Raw genomic sequence first — 16705 nt, forward strand, 5'->3', positions numbered from 1 at the left:
TTGTGAATTACAGTGCCCCTGAGCTCCTTTCTTCAACTCGCTTTCTTGTGAGCTGGCCGCAACACCGCAGGATTGCTTCAGGCCCTAGTGTGGTTCCGGCACGGCACGCTGAGCCTTTGGTTAATTCCTCTTCCTGGTGGGAAATGAGAGTTAAATTTGCCCGTCCAGACACCCCCAGCTAGTCTCTCATTGGTTCTCCCTATTCCTGTACATTTTCCGCAGAAATTGCAAACTGGGCCAAACAGGAGGTTAAAGGCACTGACTCTCCAAGTGGGGAGAGTGTTAGTAAAGCGTCTGGAGTTTGCACCCGAGTACCAGGGGACGAAAACTGAAACACAGTTGAACACGTTTCCCGATCACACGGTGGATCATACTCTGGGTTCCACATGCATGTTTTAGCTGAAGGAAGAATCCCTTAAACCTGGAGAGTTGAGACCCATGGAATGGGTACCATGCAATATGACTTCAAAGGGTCTGCATTTGCTCACCGAACCTCACCAATCCTATCACTGCTGCGTTTATGCCGCTGTACACACGCTTGATTGTCTTTCGGAGACATATAAATCCGTAGGTTTTAAGATTATTTCTAGTCAGGTATATTCTTAGGCGTTTAATATGGGGTGTTGAGTCCACTTCGTTGAGCAAGGAGTAGCTCTTGTCTATTACATATTTGGCTTATGGAACGGTATCTGTGCTAATTTCAATCTCTGGTTTCATGCAGCACCCCAACTCACCTTTCCCCTTAAGCTAGCGTAAGTTGGTTTTCTACATTTGAGACCCTGTTCTGTTTTGTAATTCAGTTCCTGTGTAGCCAAGTTTACATTCCGTGTAGTAGTGATATCTTATGATGTTTCTTTTTCTGTGTGACTTATTTCACTTACAATCATCGTACCTTAATCCACTCATTATGCTGCTACGGGCCTGATGACATAGATTTCATTGCTGAGTGATATTGCATTGTACGTAAGTACCACAACTTCTTTATCCATTTTTCGCTTTCTGTGATATTGAACTTGTACCGTAAACGAGGTTCTTGTAAACAGAGCCGTCCCAAACTTTGGGGTGGCTGTGTCTTTTTGATTTTAATTTCCCTAAGCTATAGGACCATAAGTGGAAGTGCCCTAGGCTCTGTTGCTTTGTTTTTTAGATGTTTCAGGAAACAGCATACACTTCTCCAGAGTGGCTGTTGGCAATTTACATCCCACCCATCAGCATAACAAGGCTCCCAATTCTCCATGTCCTGTCTTGCCTTTCTGGATTTTACACTTTTTTCAGATGGCCCTTTTGACCGGGGGGCAGTGAGACTTCATTGTAGTGCAGATTTCCTTTGCAAGCTTGCTTGGTTGGCCAAAAAGTGCGTATGCGTTTTTTCCTGAATATATTCAGGAAAAAACGCATACGCCCTTTTTGGCCAAGTGCATCATTGTGGACGTTCTGCCTCTTTTCCTATGCTTTACATGCAATTCCCGTCTACCTCCTGAAATCGGTTTCCTGCAATTCTGCCCCGCTTTCAAGTCCTCTTGGCAGCCTTACTTCAATATATTTTTGGACGATAGCTGTCATTTATAACTCTGCAGGTTTGTGAATTACAGTGCCCCTGAGCTCCTTTCTTCAACTCGCTTTCTTGTGAGCTGGCCGCAACACCGCAGGATTGCTTCAGGCCCTAGTGTGGTTCCGGCACGGCACGCTGAGCCTTTGGTTAATTCCTCTTCCTGGTGGGAAATGAGAGTTAAATTTGCCCGTCCAGACACCCCCAGCTAGTCTCTCATTGGTTCTCCCTATTCCTGTACATTTTCCGCAGAAATTGCAAACTGGGCCAAACAGGAGGTTAAAGGCACTGACTCTCCAAGTGGGGAGAGTGTTAGTAAAGCGTCTTGAATGTTGCACCCGAGTACCAGGGGACGAAAACTGAGACACATTTGAACACGTTTCCCGATCACACGGTGGATCATACTCTGTGTTCCACATGCATGTTTTAGCTGAAGGAAGAATCCCTTAAACCTGGAGAGTTGAGACCCATGGAATGGGTACCATGCAATATGACTTCAAAGGGTCTGCATTTGCTCACCGAACCTCACCAATCCTATCACTGCTGCGTTTATGCCACCGTACACACGCTTGATTCTCTTTCGGAGACATATAAATCCACAGGTTTTAAGATTCTTACTAGTCAGGTGTATTCTTAGGCGTTTAATATGGGGTGTTGAGTACACTTCGTTTAGCAAGGAGTTGCTCTTGTCTATTACATATTTGGCTTATGGCACGGTATCTGTGCTAATTTCAATCTCTGGTTTCATGCAGCACCCCAACTCACCTTTCCCCTTAAGCAAGCATAAGTTGGTTTTCTACATTTGAGACCCTGTTCTGTTTTGTAATTCAGTTCCTGTGTAGCCAAGTTTACATTCCGTGTAGTACTGATATCTTATGATGTTTCTTTTTCTGTGTGACTTATTTCACTTAGAATCATCGTACCTGAATCCACTCATTATGCTGCGACGGGCCTGATGACATAGATTTCATTGCTGAGTGATATTGCATTGTACGTAAGTACCACAACTTCTTTATCCATTTTTCGCTTTCTGTGATATTGAACTTGTACCGTAAACGAGGTTCTTGTAAACAGAGCCGTCCCAAACTTTGGGGTGGCTGTGTCTTTTTGATTTTAATTTCCCTAAGCTATAGGACCATAAGTGGAAGTGCCCTAGGCTCTGTTGCTTTGTTTTTTAGATGTTTCAGGAAACACCATACACTTCTACAGATTGGCTGTTGGCAATTTACATCCCGCCCATCAGCATAACAAAGCTCCCAGTTCTCCATGGCCTGTCCTGCCTTTCTGGATTTTACACTTTTTTCAGATGGCCCTTTTGACCGGGGGGCAGTGAGACTTCATTGTAGTGCAGATTTCCTTTGCAAGCTTGCTTGGTTGGCCAAAAAGGGCGTATGCGTTTTTTCCTGAATATATTCAGGAAAGAACGCATACGCCCTTTTTGGCCAAGTGCATCATTGTGTACGTTCTGCCTCTTTTCCTATGCTTTACATGCAATTCCCGTCTACCTCCTGAAATCGGTTTCCTGCAATTCTGCCCCGCTTTCAAGTCCTCTTGGCAGCCTTACTTCAATATATTTTTGGACGATAGCTGTCATTTATAACTCTGCAGGTTTGTGAATTACAGTGCCCCTGAGCTCCTTTCTTCAACTCGCTTTCTTGTGAGCTGTCCACAACACCGCAGGATTGCTTCAGGTCCTAGTGTGGTTCCGGCACGGCACGCTGACCTTTGGTTAATTCCTCTTTCTGGTGGGAAATGAGAGTTAAATTTGCCCGTCCAGACACCCCCAACTAGTCTCTCATTGGTTCTCCCTATTCCTGTACATTTTTCGCAGAAATTGCAAACTGGGCCAAACAGGAGGTTAAAGGCACTGACTCTCCAAGTGGGGAGAGTGTTAGTAAAGCGTCTGGAGTTTGCACCCGAGTACCAGGGGACGAAAACTGAGACACATTTGAACACGTTTCCCGATCACACGGTGGATCATACTCTGGGTTCCACATGCATGTTTTAGCTGAAGGAAGAATCCCTTAAACCTGGAGAGTTGAGACCCATGGAATGGGTACCATGCAATATGACTTCAAAGGGTCTGCATTTGCTCACCGAACCTCACCAATCCTATCACTGCTGCGTTTATGCCGCTGTACACACGCTTGATTGTCTTTCGGAGACATATAAATCCGTAGGTTTTAAGATTATTTCTAGTCAGGTATATTCTTAGGCGTTTAATATGGGGTGTTGAGTCCACTTCGTTGAGCAAGGAGTAGCTCTTGTCTATTACATATTTGGCTTATGGAACGGTATCTGTGCTAATTTCAATCTCTGGTTTCATGCAGCACCCCAACTCACCTTTCCCCTTAAGCTAGCGTAAGTTGGTTTTCTACATTTGAGACCCTGTTCTGTTTTGTAATTCAGTTCCTGTGTAGCCAAGTTTATATTCCGTGTAGTAGTGATATCTTATGATGTTTCTTTTTCTGTGTGACTTATTTCACTTACAATCATCGTACCTTAATCCACTCATTATGCTGCTACGGGCCTGATGACATAGATTTCATTGCTGAGTGATATTGCATTGTACGTAAGTACCACAACTTCTTTATCCATTTTTCGCTTTCTGTGATATTGAACTTGTACCGTAAACGAGGTTTTTGTAAACAGAGCCGTCCCAAACTTTGGGGTGGCTGTGTCTTTTTGATTTTAATTTCCCTAAGCTATAGGACCATAAGTGGAAGTGCCCTAGGCTCTGTTGCTTTGTTTTTTAGATGTTTCAGGAAACAGCATACACTTCTCCAGAGTGGCTGTTGGCAATTTACATCCCACACATCAGCATAACAAGGCTCCCAATTCTCCATGTCCTGTCTTGCCTTTCTGGATTTTACACTTTTTTCAGATGGCCCTTTTGACCGGGGGGCAGTGAGACTTCATTGTAGTGCAGATTTCCTTTGCAAGCTTGCTTGATTGGCCAAAAAGGCCGTATGCGTTTTTTCCTGGAAAAAACGATTACGCCCTTTTTGGCCAAGTGCATCATTGTGGACGTTCTGCCTCTTTTCCTATGCTTTACATGCAATTCCCGTCTACCTCCTGAAATCGGTTTCCTGCAATTCTGCCCCGCTTTCAAGTCCTCTTGGCAGCCTTACTTCAATATATTTTTGGACGATAGCTGTCATTTATAACTCTGCAGGTTTGTGAATTACAGTGCCCCTGAGCTCCTTTCTTCAACTCGCTTTCTTGTGAGCTGGCCGCAACACCGCAGGATTGCTTCAGGCCCTAGTGTGGTTCTGGCACGGCACGCTGAGCCTTTGGTTAATTCCTCTTCCTGGTGGGAAATGAGAGTTAAATTTGCCCGTCCAGACACCCCCAGCTAGTCTCTCATTGGTTCTCCCTATTCCTGTACATTTTCCGCAGAAATTGCAAACTGGGCCAAACAGGAGGTTAAAGGCACTGACTCTCCAAGTGGGGAGAGTGTTAGTAAAGCGTCTGGAGTTTGCACCCGAGTACCAGGGGACGAAAACTGAGACACATTTGAACACGTTTCCCGATCACACGGTGGATCATACTCTGGGTTCCACATGCATGTTTTAGCTGAAGGAAGAATCCCTTAAACCTGGAGAGTTGAGACCCATGGAATGGGTACCATGCAATATGACTTCAAAGGGTCTGCATTTGCTCACCGAACCTCACCAATCCTATCACTGCTGCGTTTATGCCACCGTACACACGCTTGATTCTCTTTCGGAGACATATAAATCCACAGGTTTTAAGATTCTTACTAGTCAGGTGTATTCTTAGGCGTTTAATATGGGGTGTTGAGTCCACTTCGTTGAGCAAGGAGTAGCTCTTGTCTATTACATATTTGGCTTATGGAACGGTATCTGTGCTAATTTCAATCTCTGGTTTCATGCAGCACCCCAACTCACCTTTCCCCTTAAGCTAGCGTAAGTTGGTTTTCTACATTTGAGACCCTGTTCTGTTTTGTAATTCAGTTCCTGTGTAGCCAAGTTTACATTTCGTGTAGTAGTGATATCTTATGATGTTTCTTTTTCTGTGTGACTTATTTCACTTAGACTCATCATACCTGCATCCACTCATTATGCTGCTACGGGCCTGATGACATAGATTTCATTGCTGAGTGATATTGCATTGTACGTAAGTACCACAACTTCTTTATCCATTTTTCGCTTTCTGTGATATTGAACTTGTACCGTAAACGAGGTTCTTGTAAACAGAGCTGTCCCAAAATTTGGGGTGACCGTGTCTTTTTGATTTTAATTTCCCTAAGCTATAGGACCATAAGTGGAAGTGCCCTAGGCTCTGTTGCTTTGTTTTTTGGATGTTTCAGGAAACAGCATACACTTCTCCAGAGTGGCTGTTGGCAATTTACATCCCGCCCATCAGCATAACAAGGCTCCCAATTCTCCATGTCCTGTCTTGCCTTTCTGGATTTTACACTTTTTTCAGATGGCCCTTTTGACCGGGGGGCAGTGAGACTTCATTGTAGTGCAGATTTCCTTTGCAAGCTTGCTTGGTTGGCCAAAAAGGGCGTATGCGTTTTTTCCTGAATATATTCAGGAAAAAACGCATACGCCCTTTTTGGCCAAGTGCATCATTGTGGACGTTCTGCCTCTTTTCCTATGCTTTACATGCAATTCCCGTCTACCTCCTGAAATCGGTTTCCTGCAATTCTGCCCCACTTTCAAGTCCTCTTGGCAGCCTTACTTCAATATATTTTTGGACGATAGCTGTCATTTATAACTCTGCAGGTTTGTGAATTACAGTGCCCTTGAGCTCCTTTCTTCAACTCGCTTTCTTGTGAGCTGGCCGCAACACCGCAGGATTGCTTCAGGCCCCAGTGTGGTTCCGGCACGGCACGCTGAGCCTTTGGTTAATTCCTCTTCCTGGTGGGAAATGAGAGTTAAATTTGCCCGTCCAGACACCCCCAGCTAGTCTCTCATTGGTTCTCCCTATTCCTGTACATTTTCCGCAGAAATTGCAAACTGGGCCAAACAGGAGGTTAAAGGCACTGACTCTCCAAGTGGGGAGAGTGTTAGTAAAGCGTCTTGAATGTTGCACCCGAGTACCAGGGAACGAAAACTGAGACACATTTGAACACGTTTCCCGATCACATGGTGGATCATACTCTGGGTTCCACATGCATGTTTTAGCTGAAGGAAGAATCCCTTAAACCTGGAGAGTTGAGACACATGGAATGGGTACCATGCAATATGACTTCAAAGGGTCTGCATTTGCTCACCGAACTTCACCAATCCTATCACTGCTGCATTTATGCCGCCGTACACACGCTTGATTCTCTTTTGGAGACATATAAATCGGTAGGTTTTAAGATTCTTACTAGTCAGGGATATTCTTAGGCGTTTAATATGGGGTGTTGAGTCCACTTCGTTGAGCAAGGAGTAGCTCTTGTCTATTACATATTTGGCTTATGGAACGGTATCTGTGCTAATTTCAATCTCTGGTTTCATGCAGCACCCCAACTCACCTTTCCCCTTAAGCTAGCGTAAGTTGGTTTTCTACATTTGAGACCCTGTTCTGTTTTGTAATTCAGTTCCTGTGTAGCCAAGTTTATATTCCGTGTAGTAGTGATATCTTATGATGTTTCTTTTTCTGTGTGACTTATTTCACTTACAATCATAGTACCTTAATCCACTCATTATGCTGCTACGGGCCTGATGACATAGATTTCATTGCTGAGTGATATTGCATTGTACGTAAGTACCACAACTTCTTTATCCATTTTTCGCTTTCTGTGATATTGAACTTGTACCGTAAACTAGGTTCTTGTAAACAGAGCTGTCCCAAACTTTGGGGTGACCGTGTCTTTTTGATTTTAATTTCCCTAAGCTATAGGACCATAAGTGGAAGTGCCCTAGGCTCTGTTGCTTAGTTTTTTAGATGTTTCAGGAAACACCATACACTTCTCCAGAGTGGCTGTTGGCAATTTACATCCCGCCCATCAGCATAACAAGGCTCCCAGTTCTCCATGGCCTGTCCTGCCTTTCTGGATTTTACACTTTTTTCAGATGGCCCTTTTGACCGGGGGGCAGTGAGACTTCATTGTAGTGCAGATTTCCTTTGCAAGCTTGCTTGGTTGGCCAAAAAGGGCGTATGCGTTTTTTCCTGAATATATTCAGGAAAAAACGCATACGCCCTTTTTGGCCAAGTGCATCATTGTGGACGTTCTGCCTCTTTTCTATGCTTTACATGCAATTCCAGTGTACCTCCTGAAATCGATTTCCTGCAATTCTGCCCCGCTTTCAAGTCCTCTTGGCAGCCTTACTTCAATATATTTTTGGACGATAGCTGTCATTTATAACTCTGCAGGTTTGTGAATTACAGTGCCCCTGAGCTCCTTTCTTCAACTCGCTTTCTTGTGAGCTGGCCGCAACACCGCAGGATTGTTTCAGGCCCTAGTGTGGTTCTGGAACGGCATGCTGAGCCTTTGGTTAATTCCTCTTTCTGGTGGGAAATGAGAGTTAAATTTGCCCGTCCAGACACCTCCAGCTAGTCTCTCATTGGTTCTCCCTATTCCTGTACATTTTCCGCAGAAATTGCAAACTGGGCCAAACAGGAGGTTAAAGGCACTGACTCTCCAAGTGGGGAGAGTGTTAGTAAAGCGTCTGGAGTGTTGCACCCGAGTACCAGGGGACGAAAACTGAGACACATTTGAACACGTTTCCCAATCACACGGTGGATCATACTCTGGGTTCCACATGCATGTTTTAGCTGAAGGAAGAATCCCTTAAACCTGGAGAGTTGAGACCCATGGAATGGGTACCATGCAATATGACTTCAAAGGGTCTGCATTTGCTCACCGAACCTCACCAATCCTATCACTGCTGCGTTTATGCCGCCGTACACACGCTTGATTCTCTTTCGGAGACATATAAATCCACAGGTTTTAAGATTCTTACTAGTCAGGTGTATTCTTAGGCGTTTAATATGGGGTGTTGAGTACACTTCGTTTAGCAAGGAGTAGCTCTTGTCTATTACATATTTGGCTTATGGCACGGTATCTGTGCTAATTTCAATCTCTGGTTTCATGCTGCACCCCAACTCACCTTTCCCCTTAAGCAAGCATAAGTTGGTTTTCTACATTTGAGACCCTGTTCTGTTTTGTAATTCAGTTCCTGTGTAGCCAAGTTTACATTCCGTGTAGTAGTGATATCTTATGATGTTTCTTTTTCTGTGTGACTTATTTCACTTAGACTCATCATACCTGCATCCACTCATTATGATGCTACGGGCCTGATGACATAGATTTCATTGCTGAGTGATATTGCATTGTACGTAAGTACCACAACTTCTTTATCCATTTTTCGCTTTCTGTGATATTGAACTTGTACCGTAAACTAGGTTCTTGTAAACAGAGCTGTCCCAAACTTTGGGGTGACCGTGTCTTTTTGATTTTAATTTCCCTAAGCTATAGGACCATAAGTGGAAGTGCCCTAGGCTCTGTTGCTTAGTTTTTTAGATGTTTCAGGAAACACCATACACTTCTCCAGAGTGGCTGTTGGCAATTTACATCCCGCCCATCAGCATAACAAGGCTCCCAGTTCTCCATGGCCTGTCCTGCCTTTCTGGATTTTACACTTTTTTCAGATGGCCCTTTTGACCGGGGGACAGTGAGACTTCATTGTAGTGCAGATTTCCTTTGCAAGCTTGCTTGGTTGGCCAAAAAGGGCGTATGCGTTTTTTCCTGAATATATTCAGGAAAAAACGCATACGCCCTTTTTGGCCAAGTGCATCATTGTGGACGTTCTGCCTCTTTTCTATGCTTTACATGCAATTCCAGTGTACCTCCTGAAATCGATTTCCTGCAATTCTGCCCCGCTTTCAAGTCCTCTTGGCAGCCTTACTTCAATATATTTTTGGACGATAGCTGTCATTTATAACTCTGCAGGTTTGTGAATTACAGTGCCCCTGAGCTCCTTTCTTCAACTCGCTTTCTTGTGAGCTGGCCGCAACACCGCAGGATTGTTTCAGGCCCTAGTGTGGTTCTGGAACGGCATGCTGAGCCTTTGGTTAATTCCTCTTTCTGGTGGGAAATGAGAGTTAAATTTGCCCGTCCAGACACCTCCAGCTAGTTTCTCATTGGTTCTCCCTATTCCTGTACATTTTCCGCAGAAATTGCAAACTGGGCCATACAGGAGGTTAAAGGCACTGACTCTCCAAGGGGGGAGAGTCTTAGTAAAGCGTCTGGAGTGTTGCACCCGAGTACCAGGGGACGAAAACTGAGACACATTTGAACACGTTTCCCGATCACACGGTGGATCATACTCTGGGTTCCACATGCATGTTTTAGCTGAAGGAAGAATCCCTTAAACCTGGAGAGTTGAGACCCATGGAATGGGTACCATGCAATATGACTTCAAAGGGTCTGCATTTGCTCACCGAACCTCACCAATCCTATCACTGCTGCGTTTATGCCGCTGTACACACGCTTGATTGTCTTTCGGAGACATATAAATTCGTAGTTTTTAAGATTATTTCTAGTCAGGTGTATTCTTAAGCGTTTAATATGGGGTGTTGAGTCCACTTCGTTGAGCAAGGAGTAGCTCTTGTCTATTACATATTTGGCTTATGGAACGGTATCTGTGCTAATTTCAATCTCTGGTTTCATGCAGCACCCCAACTCACCTTTCCTCTTAAGCAAGCATAAGTTGGTTTTCTACATTTGAGACCCAGTTCTGTTTTGTAATTCAGTTCTTGTGTAGCCAAGTTTACCTTCCGTGTAGTAGTGATATCTTATGATGTTTCTTTTTCTGTGTGACTTATTTCACTTAGAATCATCGTACCTGAATCCACTCATTATGCTGCGACGGGCCTGATGACATAGATTTCATTGCTGAGTGATATTGCATTGTACGTAAGTACCACAACTTCTTTATCCATTTTTCGCTTTCTGTGATATTGAACTTGTACCGTAAACTAGGTTCTTGTAAACAGAGCTGTCCCAAACTTTGGGGTGACCGTGTCTTTTTGATTTTAATTTCCCTAAGCTATAGGACCATAAGTGGAAGTGCCCTAGGCTCTGTTGCTTAGTTTTTTAGATGTTTCAGGAAACACCATACACTTCTCCAGAGTGGCTGTTGGCAATTTACATCCCGCCCATCAGCATAACAAGGCTCCCAGTTCTCCATGGCCTGTCCTGCCTTTCTGGATTTTACACTTTTTTCAGATGGCCCTTTTGACCGGGGGGCAGTGAGACTTCATTGTAGTGCAGATTTCCTTTGCAAGCTTGCTTGGTTGGCCAAAAAGGGCGTATGCGTTTTTTCCTGAATATATTCAGGAAAAAACGCATACGCCCTTTTTGGCCAAGTGCATCATTGTGGACGTTCTGCCTCTTTTCTATGCTTTACATGCAATTCCAGTGTACCTCCTGAAATCGATTTCCTGCAATTCTGCCCCGCTTTCAAGTCCTCTTGGCAGCCTTACTTCAATATATTTTTGGACGATAGCTGTCATTTATAACTCTGCAGGTTTGTGAATTACAGTGCCCCTGAGCTCCTTTCTTCAACTCGCTTTCTTGTGAGCTGGCCGCAACACCGCAGGATTGTTTCAGGCCCTAGTGTGGTTCTGGAACGGCATGCTGAGCCTTTGGTTAATTCCTCTTTCTGGTGGGAAATGAGAGTTAAATTTGCCCGTCCAGACACCTCCAGCTAGTCTCTCATTGGTTCTCCCTATTCCTGTACATTTTCCGCAGAAATTGCAAACTGGGCCAAACAGGAGGTTAAAGGCACTGACTCTCCAAGTGGGGAGAGTGTTAGTAAAGCGTCTGGAGTGTTGCACCCGAGTACCAGGGGACGAAAACTGAGACACATTTGAACACGTTTCCCAATCACACGGTGGATCATACTCTGGGTTCCACATGCATGTTTTAGCTGAAGGAAGAATCCCTTAAACCTGGAGAGTTGAGACCCATGGAATGGGTACCATGCAATATGACTTCAAAGGGTCTGCATTTGCTCACCGAACCTCACCAATCCTATCACTGCTGCGTTTATGCCGCCGTACACACGCTTGATTCTCTTTCGGAGACATATAAATCCACAGGTTTTAAGATTCTTACTAGTCAGGTGTATTCTTAGGCGTTTAATATGGGGTGTTGAGTACACTTCGTTTAGCAAGGAGTAGCTCTTGTCTATTACATATTTGGCTTATGGCACGGTATCTGTGCTAATTTCAATCTCTGGTTTCATGCTGCACCCCAACTCACCTTTCCCCTTAAGCAAGCATAAGTTGGTTTTCTACATTTGAGACCCTGTTCTGTTTTGTAATTCAGTTCCTGTGTAGCCAAGTTTACATTCCGTGTAGTAGTGATATCTTATGATGTTTCTTTTTCTGTGTGACTTATTTCACTTAGACTCATCATACCTGCATCCACTCATTATGATGCTACGGGCCTGATGACATAGATTTCATTGCTGAGTGATATTGCATTGTACGTAAGTACCACAACTTCTTTATCCATTTTTCGCTTTCTGTGATATTGAACTTGTACCGTAAACTAGGTTCTTGTAAACAGAGCTGTCCCAAACTTTGGGGTGACCGTGTCTTTTTGATTTTAATTTCCCTAAGCTATAGGACCATAAGTGGAAGTGCCCTAGGCTCTGTTGCTTAGTTTTTTAGATGTTTCAGGAAACACCATACACTTCTCCAGAGTGGCTGTTGGCAATTTACATCCCGCCCATCAGCATAACAAGGCTCCCAGTTCTCCATGGCCTGTCCTGCCTTTCTGGATTTTACACTTTTTTCAGATGGCCCTTTTGACCGGGGGACAGTGAGACTTCATTGTAGTGCAGATTTCCTTTGCAAGCTTGCTTGGTTGGCCAAAAAGGGCGTATGCGTTTTTTCCTGAATATATTCAGGAAAAAACGCATACGCCCTTTTTGGCCAAGTGCATCATTGTGGACGTTCTGCCTCTTTTCTATGCTTTACATGCAATTCCAGTGTACCTCCTGAAATCGATTTCCTGCAATTCTGCCCCGCTTTCAAGTCCTCTTGGCAGCCTTACTTCAATATATTTTTGGACGATAGCTGTCATTTATAACTCTGCAGGTTTGTGAATTACAGTGCCCCTGAGCTCCTTTCTTCAACTCGCTTTCTTGTGAGCTGGCCGCAACACCGCAGGATTGTTTCAGGCCCTAGTGTGGTTCTGGAACGGCATGCTGAGCCTTTGGTTAATTCCTCTTTCTGGTGGGAAATGAGAGTTAAATTTGCCCGTCCAGACACCTCCAGCTAGTTTCTCATTGGTTCTCCCTATTCCTGTACATTTTCCGCAGAAATTGCAAACTGGGCCATACAGGAGGTTAAAGGCACTGACTCTCCAAGGGGGGAGAGTCTTAGTAAAGCGTCTGGAGTGTTGCACCCGAGTACCAGGGGACGAAAACTGAGACACATTTGAACACGTTTCCCGATCACACGGTGGATCATACTCTGGGTTCCACATGCATGTTTTAGCTGAAGGAAGAATCCCTTAAACCTGGAGAGTTGAGACCCATGGAATGGGTACCATGCAATATGACTTCAAAGGGTCTGCATTTGCTCACCGAACCTCACCAATCCTATCACTGCTGCGTTTATGCCGCTGTACACACGCTTGATTGTCTTTCGGAGACATATAAATTCGTAGTTTTTAAGATTATTTCTAGTCAGGTGTATTCTTAAGCGTTTAATATGGGGTGTTGAGTCCACTTCGTTGAGCAAGGAGTAGCTCTTGTCTATTACATATTTGGCTTATGGAACGGTATCTGTGCTAATTTCAATCTCTGGTTTCATGCAGCACCCCAACTCACCTTTCCTCTTAAGCAAGCATAAGTTGGTTTTCTACATTTGAGACCCAGTTCTGTTTTGTAATTCAGTTCTTGTGTAGCCAAGTTTACCTTCCGTGTAGTAGTGATATCTTATGATGTTTCTTTTTCTGTGTGACTTATTTCACTTAGAATCATCGTACCTGAATCCACTCATTATGCTGCGACGGGCCTGATGACATAGATTTCATTGCTGAGTGATATTGCATTGTACGTAAGTACCACAGCTTCTTTATCCATTTTTCGCTTTCTGTGATATTGAACTTGTACCGTAAACGAGGTTCTTGTAAACAGAGCCGTCCCAAACTTTGGGGTGGCTGTGTCTTTTTGATTTTAATTTCCCTAAGCTATAGGACCATAAGTGGAAGTGCCCTAGGCTCTGTTGCTTTGTTTTTTAGATGTTTCAGGAAACAGCATACACTTCTCCAGAGTGGCTGTTGGCAATTTACATCCCGCCCATCAGCATAACAAGGCTCCCAATTCTCCATGTCCTGTCTTGCCTTTCTGGATTTTACACTTTTTTCAGATGGCCCTTTTGACCGGGGGGCAGTGAGACTTCATTGTAGTGCAGATTTCCTTTGCAAGCTTGCTTGGTTGGCCAAAAAGGGCGTATGCGTTTTTTCCTGAATATATTCAGGAAAAAACGCATACGCTCTTTTTGGCCAAGTGCATCATTGTGTACGTTCTGCCTCTTTTCCTATGCTTTACATGCAATTCCCGTCTACCTCCTGAAATCGGTTTCCTGCAATTCTGCCCCGCTTTCAAGTCCTCTTGGCAGCCTTACTTCAATATATTTTTGGACGATAGCTGTCATTTATAACTCTGCAGGTTTGTGAATTACAGTGCCCCTGAGCTCCTTTCTTCAACTCGCTTTCTTGTGAGCTGGCCACAACACCGCAGGATTGCTTCAGGCCCTAGTGTGGTTCCGGCACGGCACGCTGAGCCTTTGGTTAATTCCTCTTCCTGGTGGGAAATGAGAGTTAAATTTGCCCGTCCAGACACCTCCAGCTAGTCTCTCATTGGTTCTCCCTATTCCTGTACATTTTCCGCAGAAATTGCAAACTGGGCCAAACAGGAGGTTAAAGGCACTGACTCTCCAAGTGGGGAGAGTGTTAGTAAAGCGTCTTGAATGTTGCACCCGAGTACCAGGGGACGAAAACTGAGACACATTTGAACACGTTTCCCAATCACACGGTGGATCATACTCTGGGTTCCACATGCATGTTTTAGCTGAAGGAAGAATCCCTTAAACCTGGAGAGTTGAGACCCATGGAATGGGTACCATGCAATATGACTTCAAAGGGTCTGCATTTGCTCACCGAACCTCACCAATCCTATCACTGCTGCGTTTATGCCGCCGTACACACGCTTGATTCTCTTTCGGAGACATATAAATCCACAGGTTTTAAGATTCTTACTAGTCAGGTGTATTCTTAGGCGTTTAATATGGGGTGTTGAGTACACTTCGTTTAGCAAGGAGTAGCTCTTGTCTATTACATATTTGGCTTATGGCACGGTATCTGTGCTAATTTCAATCTCTGGTTTCATGCTGCACCCCAACTCACCTTTCCCCTTAAGCAAGCATAAGTTGGTTTTCTACATTTGAGACCCTGTTCTGTTTTGTAATTCAGTTCCTGTGTAGCCAAGTTTACATTCCGTGTAGTAGTGATATCTTATGATGTTTCTTTTTCTGTGTGACTTATTTCACTTAGACTCATCATACCTGCATCCACTCATTATGATGCTACGGGCCTGATGACATAGATTTCATTGCTGAGTGATATTGCATTGTACGTAAGTACCACAACTTCTTTATCCATTTTTCGCTTTCTGTGATATTGAACTTGTAACGTAAACTAGGTTCTTGTAAACAGAGCTGTCCCAAACTTTGGGGTGACCGTGTCTTTTTGATTTTAATTTCCCTAAGCTATAGGACCATAAGTGGAAGTGCCCTAGGCTCTGTTGCTTAGTTTTTTAGATGTTTCAGGAAACACCATACACTTCTCCAGAGTGGCTGTTGGCAATTTACATCCCGCCCATCAGCATAACAAGGCTCCCAGTTCTCCATGGCCTGTCCTGCCTTTCTGGATTTTACACTTTTTTCAGATGGCCCTTTTGACCGGGGGGCAGTGAGACTTCATTGTAGTGCAGATTTCCTTTGCAAGCTTGCTTGGTTGGCCAAAAAGGGCGTATGCGTTTTTTCCTGAATATATTCAGGAAAAAACGCATACGCCCTTTTTGGCCAAGTGCATCATTGTGGACGTTCTGCCTCTTTTCTATGCTTTACATGCAATTCCAGTGTACCTCCTGAAATTGATTTCCTGCAATTCTGCCCCGCTTTCAAGTCCTCTTGGCAGCCTTACTTCAATATATTTTTGGACGATAGCTGTCATTTATAACTCTGCAGGTTTGTGAATTACAGTGCCCCTGAGCTCCTTTCTTCAACTCGCTTTCTTGTGAGCTGGCCGCAACACCGCAGGATTGTTTCAGGCCCTAGTGTGGTTCTGGAACGGCATGCTGAGCCTTTGGTTAATTCCTCTTTCTGGTGGGAAATGAGAGTTAAATTTGCCCGTCCAGACACCTCCAGCTAGTTTCTCATTGGTTCTCCCTATTCCTGTACATTTTCCGCAGAAATTGCAAACTGGGCCATACAGGAGGTTAAAGGCACTGACTCTCCAAGTGGGGAGAGTGTTAGTAAAGCGTCTGGAGTGTTGCACCCGAGTACCAGGGGACGAAAACTGAGACACATTTGAACACGTTTCCCGATCACACGGTGGATCATACTCTGGGTTCCACATGCATGTTTTAGCTGAAGGAAGAATCCCTTAAACCTGGAGAGTTGAGACCCATGGAATGGGTACCATGCAATATGACTTCAAAGGGTCTGCATTTGCTCACCGAACCTCACCAATCCTATCACTGCTGCGTTTATGCCGCTGTACACACGCTTGATTGTCTTTCGGAGACATATAAATTCGTAGTTTTTAAGATTATTTCTAGTCAGGTGTATTCTTAAGCGTTTAATATGGGGTGTTGAGTCCACTTCGTTGAGCAAGGAGTAGCTCTTGTCTATTACATATTTGGCTTATGGAACGGTATCTGTGCTAATTTCAATCTCTGGTTTCATGCAGCACCCCAACTCACCTTTCCTCTTAAGCAAGCATAAGTTGGTTTTCTACATTTGAGACCCTGTTCTGTTTTGTAATTCAGTTCTTGTGTAGCCAAGTTTACCTTCCGTGTAGTAGTGATATCTTATGATGTTTCTTTTTCTGTGTGACTTATTTCACTTAGAATCATCGTACCTGAATCCACTCATTATGCTGCGACGGGCCTG

Source organism: Leucopleurus acutus, assembly GCF_964270905.1.
Source record: "Leucopleurus acutus genome assembly, chromosome: 1".
NCBI classification, from domain to species: Eukaryota; Metazoa; Chordata; class Mammalia; order Artiodactyla; family Delphinidae; genus Leucopleurus; species Leucopleurus acutus.